Source organism: Camelina sativa, chromosome 5 (assembly GCF_030686135.1).
Source record: "Camelina sativa cultivar CO46 ecotype springtype chromosome 5, ASM3068613v1".
NCBI classification, from domain to species: domain Eukaryota; kingdom Viridiplantae; phylum Streptophyta; class Magnoliopsida; order Brassicales; family Brassicaceae; genus Camelina; species Camelina sativa.
In genome coordinates, this window is record NC_141884.1 from 32,903,093 (window position 1) to 32,911,849 (window position 8,757).

The 8,757-nt window shown below is 38.2% G+C and overlaps 1 non-coding gene across 1 annotated transcript; it reads left to right on the plus strand.

Annotated features, from left to right (window-relative positions):
• The first annotated feature begins 7,829 nt into the window (after nucleotides 1-7,829).
• LOC147944649 (small nucleolar RNA R71) lies at nucleotides 7,830-7,936 on the plus strand. The gene has a single exon (XR_015558684.1). It is a non-coding gene; the product is annotated as a small nucleolar RNA R71 (small nucleolar RNA).
• The last annotated feature ends 821 nt before the right edge of the window (nucleotides 7,937-8,757 follow it).

The following is an 8,757-nucleotide window of genomic DNA, read 5'->3' on the forward strand; positions in this document are numbered from 1 at the left end:
TACATGCAAGGTTAAGCCCAAATGGATAAAGGAAAATCCTCATGTAACCTTGACACCTATGAAGTGTGTTGGAGATACCATAGAGTATAAGGTGCAGTGTAAAGGAACCTCAAAACCTTTTTCAAAAGGTAGGAGTATTCTAACTTCAGAATTGAAAGAAAAAGGTCGAAAAGCTGTGAAAGGGGTTATGAGTAGAGTTCTGAAGCTAAAGATGAATGATTGGAGACCTTGTTTTGGAGCAAGTCCTTGTGCTCATACTCATTAGTTCACAAGAATCCGGTCAAGCTAGTGACATGAAACAAGCGCTTTGTGGGAGGCAACCCACCAGGTATTTCTCTCTTTTACTAATTATTATTATTATTATTTTTTTTTTTTTGAGTCTGTTTGACCTCTTTTCTTGGATTTGTTTTCACACCGAGACGGTGTGAAGCGAGTCTGGGGGAGGGTGTCATATGTCTACTAATTTTTTTTTTGCTTTGGTTGTTTTCTTTTGTTGCTTTCTTTTGAGTCAGACAATTTGTTTTATCGAGTCAAAAGTGTGTTTTATTGAGTCAAAATGCTGGTTGAGAACTATGAGCTTTTCTTAGGGAATTGCACCATGTTTGATTCATTGCCTTGGGACCATTTAGCATAGTTTAAGGATGACATGGAAGTCTAGAAAAAAATCATGACTTGATCACATCAATAATTCCTGTCGCTTTGAAATTTGGATGATTTGAGCTTGGCCTTGCTTATTTGGACTTAATATGGACTTATTATATCTCACTTAGGGGGTTGAGAATCATGTAATGGATCATACATTCAGAGTTTAGTTTACACCATTTTTACCACTCTTTGTAAACTCTGAATGGCTAGACTCATTTTTAGTCTAGTACCACACCTTTACCCCTATCCTTGTTTCATACCACTCACATTCTTTGGTCATCATCGTCATGTGCAAAAACTACGGAGTATACAGACCGACATAGCTTTCCTCTAGTTAGGATTGTCATTGTAGTTTGTTTGGGTGATTGATATTGAGTTATTGTTGTCGTGTGTTTATGTTCATAAGCATGTGTTGAGTTTCCATGATTTAGTTCTTTTGATGCAATTTTGTGAGACGAGAACCGGTTCCACTCCCCCATACAAAAAAAAAGAAAAAAAAAGCTGGGATTGAAAAAAAAAATGAATAAAATGGGAAAGGAGTAAAAAAAAAAAAAATGGAACCGGAAAAGTCAGAGTACTCTTATTTATTTATCAAAAGCATCTAGGACAATGATGATTTGTTTGGGGTTTCACGTTGGTTGGTTTGATCCGAGTAGAGGGAAGCTGTGTACCTCCCAATTGGTCTGTGTCTCACTGTGATTTTGCATAATGACATGCATCCGTTCTCGTTGTTGGATACCTTTAAACACTTGAGCCACCCATAAATTGCCTCATAACCTAGACCATAGCGTGTTCGATATCCCCTTTGTGAGAGTGCACGCATTTACTAATGAATGTTAAAACGTCAAGTTATATGACTCTAAACTCTTTGTGTACTTGGGATTTAATGAAGTTGATATGGTCATGGCGAAGTACAATTTAGTACGGTTTGATATGTGCTTTGTGATAGTGGTTTGCAGGCAATTGTTGGAGAGCATGATCCCAAAAGAATATGTGAGTTCTCGCGTTTTCAAACCTCTTTCCTTGACAAAGGTATTTGCTTTGCTTGAGGACAAGCAAAGATCTAAGTCGGGGGGAGTTGATGTATTGTGTTTTTGATGTCTTTTGTCCTTCATTTAATATTCGTTTTGAGTCATTTGTCGCATCTTTGTCCGTTTTTGTGTCTTTTTGGTCTTTTCTTGAGTTGAGATTAGGTGTGGAGACAATGTGCTAGATTTGGAGTTTTTTGGTTGGATTCGAGCTTAACTGGAATAAAGAAGCAGGAAGTGACTTTTGGACATCTTCAAGTTGAACTAAATCATGAAGTTTGGACAAGTCTAAAGAAGTCTGGTGAAGTCTATAGACAAGTCTGGTGAAGTCTATAGACAAGTCTGGAAGAGTCTGGTGAAGTTTGCAGACAAGTCTGGTGAAGTCTGCAGACAAGTCTGGTGAAGTCTATAGGCAAGTCTGGAGGAGTCTGGTGAAGTTTGCAGACAAGTCAGGTGAAGTCTGCAGACAAATCTGGTGAAGTCTGGTGAAATTTATGCACAAGTCTATTGAAGTCTGGACAAGTCTGGTGAAGTCTGTTTTGACTACAATTCAGACACATATTTCCTTTTTCTAAATTTTTCTATTCTCATTTTTTATTTTTTATCTTTTATTTTAATAAGGGTATAAATACCTCAAAACCTAATTAGCAACACATGCTAGAGGCAATATTCTATTTTTTTTCTGAGTTTTTCTGCACCTGGAGACTTTTGTCAGCCATTTATGGAGATTAGAGATTTATCCTCTTTGACAATTTGGAGAAGATTTCTAAACTCTTTCCTCATTTTATTTCATCAATCTACTCATGTCTTCTTCATCTCTTTGTGTTGTTGCTTTCAATATGTGTGAGTAGTCAGTCACCTAATTTCTATGCATCACAAGTGTTCGATAGAATGCCTGAACCAATATGAATTGAGCAATATTTCTCTAACCTGTGAAAGTTGATGTTAGGGGATATTGTGAACTTAGTGAACTTGTTTGATAATGCAAATTACATTAGGAGATTACAAATGAAAGTTTAGTAATTGAGTAGTCAACTATAGTGATTAATACCTTGAAAGAGGGTTAGTCAAATCTTGTGTTCATGTTCTAGAACGGTTCTTAACTATTGAATTCCTTGTTCATTTCCCTATTGGTCTATGATCTCTGAAATACCCTATAGCCCAATGTTTTAATCCCATAAGTTAAATCGTTTTATTTATTGCATTTTTATTTACAATTTCTGAAACCAAACAAACAAACTTTCGTTCGCTTTAGCTATTTACAAGTCTCGCAAATCTTTAGTATACCATTGGTTCTTGTGGATTTGACCCCGCATATATTGCCTTACGGTTAAGTGTATCGGGTAAATACTCGAGCAATCATTACTGAGCATCCAGTTATGGATGTTGATTACATGGCACATACTCAGTGGATGAAGAAGCCTTTATTCTGGCGTTTTTGTTCCACCACCGGAGAGCGTATGATTTCAATGCCGCGTCCTGCACTTACTGATATTGGCGAGGATTACCGCCAGTTGGCATTTCAGCCTGACATGAGAGATTCTGTTGCTGCACCTGCTGCTCGTCGCCGACGAGGCGCTGCTGTTCCTGCTGTTGATTTAGATGGTCCTAACCCTGCTGGAGGTTTTGAGATTGGTTCTTCTTCCGGGACCGCGACATTTGAGTTTCCAGAGCCACCATAGGATCCTGCCACTATGGACCAGGGAGCTCATCAGACGTATGTGGTCTCTACTTTGCGTGCCATCTGGAATGGCATGGCTCTATTTTCTCAGTGTGGCTGCATTCGTCCTACAATGAGCAGGTCACCTTCGGCGTCCTCCCCACCTGCTGATCCCGTCTCTGATGATGATGATGATGCTCCTGCTGATGCTTAGCTTCTGATCATGGTTTCTTTTATTTTTTTCCCTTTTTAGGATTGAGTCATTTTTATTCTTGCATTGAGTCAGTTTGTGTTTCAAATTTGTTTGAACTTATGAAATATCTATCTATCATGTTGCTTTTAACCTGTGTTTGTGTTTGAGTGCTTCTTCACAGAATTAACATCAAGGGATTGATCCAAAAACACATGAACACAATTAACTGCAACTAACAAGGAGTTTCGGCCAAGATTTCACCATTCGCCGAGGGTGTCGATCGACACTGCAATGGTGTCGGTCGACACCGATGGGTAAACGAGAATCTGTTCATCTTTTCATTACAATTTTTCAACACATTTATGTTTCTTAACCTTTCTTTGGAATTATGATCTCTAACTAATGGTTTTTGTTCTTTGGCTAACACTCTAAGGATTCTTGACTAAGCTTGACCTCAGAACTAAAGTGTGGAAAAGACTATGAGCTGTATCAACAATCCCAAAAGCCCTTGTTCAAAGGATATATGGTTCAACCAATGTTGTCTCAACTTTTATTAGGATTTTAGTTGGACTTAATCTCTTACTTTGGGGTTGGAAATCAGTGGACTAGAATTCTTCTTTGGGCCATACAAGACAGTGCAATTTTTCAAAGTATGTCTCCTCTCTCTCTTTCCTTCAGTGCTTTAAAAAAAAAAGAGAGAAAGATAAAAAAAAAAGAGAATAAAAGATGAGATGATTATGATCAGTTTAGAAAGGTAGGTAAATTACCGATGACCCGGGTTCGATCGCCGGCAACGGTGCCAAAAAAAAAAAGAAGAAAAAAAATTGGAAGTGAGAAAAGGGAGAGGAAAGGAGATATAAGAAAAATGTCTTGGCCTGAAGAGAGTCCATATGCCACTGATCGATAGACCAAGGTAAGAACTCACATGTACTTGCTTTAATTTATGTAATGAGATGACAATGGTGAGACTAGAGATTCCAGAGGATTGTGGGATTTGTGTAAGGAATGTTGATGCTTTTCAAATGACAAAGTATATGAAGTAAGTCCTTGAGAGTCAAGGCCATGAAGAGTGCGAAGATCAGTTACATGCAGTTGAGTGAATTCTAAGTTTTCAAACCTCTTTTACAGGTCTAAGTTTCTGTTTTGCTTGAGGGCAAGCAAAAGTTAAGTCTGGGGGAGTTGATATATCATGGTTTTTACGGTTTTTAACCATGGTATAAGTGTGCTTTTTGAGTCTTTTGATTTGTTTCTAGGTTGTTTTTGAGTCTTTACAGGTTATCTAGGATTTTAGCATAGATGGATCGAAGTGGAGCAATTTGGATCGTTTTGTAGCGTTAATCCCGAAGAAACAAACTTGGAGTCATAACAAAGAGGGAGTGTCGATCGACACTGCTAGCATCGATCGACACCCGGTTTGTCCGATGAGAGAAGCCAAGTTTTGGAAGTTTTGCAAAGTTACCCAAAGATTTCCATAATTGCAAGATTAATCCCTGGCGTGTTTTAAGACATATAGATAGTATTTTTATGTTTTACAAACTATTAAGTTATTTTCTAGCAAGTTTTGTTTTCTGCAATACTGAGAGATTTTGAGCACTTTGGGAGAGAGAGTTCTGAACTCCTTTGTAGAGAGAAAAATTTCTAAACTCTTTCTTTACTCTTTTAATATCTATTGCATGTTATTCAGAATGATGATTTGTTTTTCATTGAATATGTCTTAGTAGTTTGCTTGTTACGTTCAGGGTTTTTCATTGGGTTTTTATGAATTATTAGATCTGTTTAATTAGGATTCACTATCTATCTAGATCTTCATCATAGGTTGTTCTTAATGCTAGATTTTTGATTAGTCATCTATATTTAGATCTTAGGATTATTGATTGATATGAGAATATAATTGATTTTCCTGATAAAACCTTTTGATGAACAAAATTAATTATTGCAAAGAGATTTGATTTAGTGATTTTGTGAACAATCTAAACCTGTTTTTAAAGCTGTTTTTTAACCTAGAATTTTACAAAGTAATTGGATTTTTTGGTTTTTAATTTGGATAATATTTGCAGTGAGAACTGAATTATTTTACAGAAGTGTTTAGAGTTCTAGATCTGTTCTTAATTGCTTGAATCCTAATTTATTTATTGATTTAATAATTTGTAATTTGCCGCGAAATTCCCTAGACCTAGCTTTTTGATCTATTGAATTTTCACAGCTTTATTTAATATTTTGCATTGTTATTTCAATTCAAATTAATCTGTTTAGCATAATTAAAAAACTCTATAATTTATTGTGTAGTCTTGAGTCCTTGTGGAATTCGACCCCTAAGTACTGCAGTGATCTCTTAATTTGAGAGAGTAGCTCTAGGGTAAATTTGAGCATATCAAATATAAACAAGGAACCACACGACCTAAGCACTCGATGCAAGCATTCGAGTACAGGATCGGGTGGGGTGATCAAGTAAACAAGGAAGGTATGAACACCTCGAGGGGTTACTCGAAGCAGGTGATCGTGTACTTGTTCGGGTAAGGGATCAAGTGATGAATAAAAATGCAAACATTTAAAATATAAAAGTTTCTAAGGATGGGGTAATCGACTCCTAAGTGTTCCTGACCAATACAAATGTCTTACATGCCTCAAGCAAATATTTCCTAGACAATGAATCTCTAAAATCTTGTTAAAACACTCTCGTGATAGAAACAATCAACCTTGATCACTCCCCTACCCAACTCTCGTTGGAGAAACATGACCAAGCATGCAATAAGGACCGATTCATTATTGTCAATAAACCCCTTACTCATCTAATCTCTTAGGCTAAGTGAGTAAATCTCTAGCATTGATTGATTCAAGCATTTCATCTACACCTCTCGGTGGTAAAACACCCTAGATCTAATTTCACCCTCTCGGTTTGTTGATAGCATTAAGAACACCAATCTAGAAGGGAATTTATAAATCATAAACAATCAAACTAAGACATCCTAACCGATCAAGAACACAAAATCATCTATCCCATCCCTAGAAACTTTACTACACTACTCGGAAATCATTGCAAAAGACATAAAAACAAAGATGAACGAAAATTGCATTGTATTAAAAGATAGAGTAGAAGATAAAGAGTAGAAGGTAGAAATCTAAAGAAATAACAAAAATATATAAAATAAATCCTAACAAAAGTGAAAAGAAGTTTGAGTCGCTCTAGATCTCTCTCAGAAGCTCTCGCTCTCTGGTTTGAGGGTCTTCGGCATGCTCGTTTGCGAGGAAGAAGAGGGGGGGGGGTTTATATATGGAAACCCCTTTGACCTAGCTTCCCAGTCCTGCCCGAGGGTCTACTCGATGGGGGTGCCCGAAGATGAGGTCGGGTTACTCCTCGGGTAGATCTTCGGGTTGTTCTTCCTGCTCTCAGATTCTCCTCGATCGTGTTGGGGTTCGGACTGTTCTCCCAGCTCGATGGCTCCTTTGGGTACATGTTCGGGTTTGTTCTTGTTTTTCCCCATTTTAGGCTCTAAAGCACATGTTTTCATCCAAAGTATGAAAATGCAAGAATGCAACACCCTAAATGGCCTAAATGTGAATTCCTACAGTTAATGACCTAAAAATGCTAAGGTTAGGGTATAAACAATGCAAAATATAGACAAAAAAGGATGCTAAAAACATGTAAATTAGAGAGTTATAACTCTGTGTCATCTGCTGAATCATTCCACATAGATCAGCTTCTTGATATAGGTTCTACAGGCCTTGCTGTTGTTGGAATCCAGGTGGTACAATTGGTTGGTAGTAATTACCAGAATACTGCTGCTTAGGAGCATAGCCTTGATTGTATTGAACAAAAGGCTTTTGTTGGCCCTAATTCCCTTGGAATGCGGATGGGTAGATTTGGTCTTTAGGATTTGCAACATTCGGGTTACGGTAGGACAGATTCGGGTTCGGTTTGTAGTTGTTGTAGCCTTTGTTGTAACCACCTTGGTTGTTGATGTAATTCACATCCACTAGCTGACCACTCTCCCCATCTTGTTGCTGAAGCTGGTCTTTCTTTGAGATAGCATGGACATGCTGCTGATGGTTGAGGAGCTTATCCAATTTGTTATTGAGGGCTTTCATGTCGCGCCTGTACTTCGCATCATCATCTCCAGAAGAGCGTATTGTGCGATCATACTCTTCATTGTAATGCCCGTCAGATTGAGCCAAGTTCTCCACTAGATCCCAACCTTCATCGACATCCTTATTGAGGAAGTTACCATTGCTTGCGGTGTCCAGCAACATCCTGATCTTAGGAACTACACCTCGATACAATGTACTTAGCAATGATGCAATGCTGAATCCATGATGAGGGCATTTGCTTGTGTATCCCTTGAAACGTTCCCAAGCTTCACTGAACGTCTCATTGCTTTTCTGAACAAAGCTGGAGATGTCATTTCGCAGCCTTGCTGTTCTGGAGTTGGAGAAGAATTTGGCTAGAAACGCCTTCTTGCATGCTTCCAAAGTTGTAATGGACTCCTTGGGGAGTGATTTCTCCCAGATGGTCCAATGGGTCCTCCATTGGCAATCCATGAAACTTATTGCTTTGTATCATGTGGATGAGACTACTCTTGATCTCAAAGTTGTTGTTTTGGAAAGCAGGTGGCACAATGCCATGTCTCTGAGTGTGAGTAGATGGAGCATCCCCTGCTCCTATGTTGGTCCTCTCTTGAGGAGCTGGTGGACCATTCTGATTATTCATGAACTCCTCAATTATGGTTGGTTGTGGTACTTGCTGTTGACGGAGTAACCTCGGTCTGTCAATGTTGTCGATGAAAGGACTCAAGTGTTGGCTACCCTTGGATCGTGTTTGCATGCACAATCAGTTAACAGAGTGAGTACACAAAGGTCTACTTGATCCAGGTGATTGAGTGACGGTTCGGGTGGGTACTCGGGTTGTACCTGAAATGCAAAACAAACAAACACAAAAGTAAACAAGTCAGTTCCGAACCAAAGTAGATAATAGAACTTGATTTAGCAAGTGCTGAAATCTTAAACGTAGCAAATAAAATTCAACCAAATGGCAACGACGCCAAATTGATAACAGGATTTTCACCCAGGGTATCAATTCCCTATGTAGTTGTAGTACAAAGGGTTATCAATCCAAATGGTTGTCTTGCTAGCAGATGAGATATGATCAGAACTATGAAAGTTAAGCCCAAGCAATAATGGAGTTTGATCTAACAATCCAAAAATAATTAAAAGGAAATAAATAAACAAGAACCACA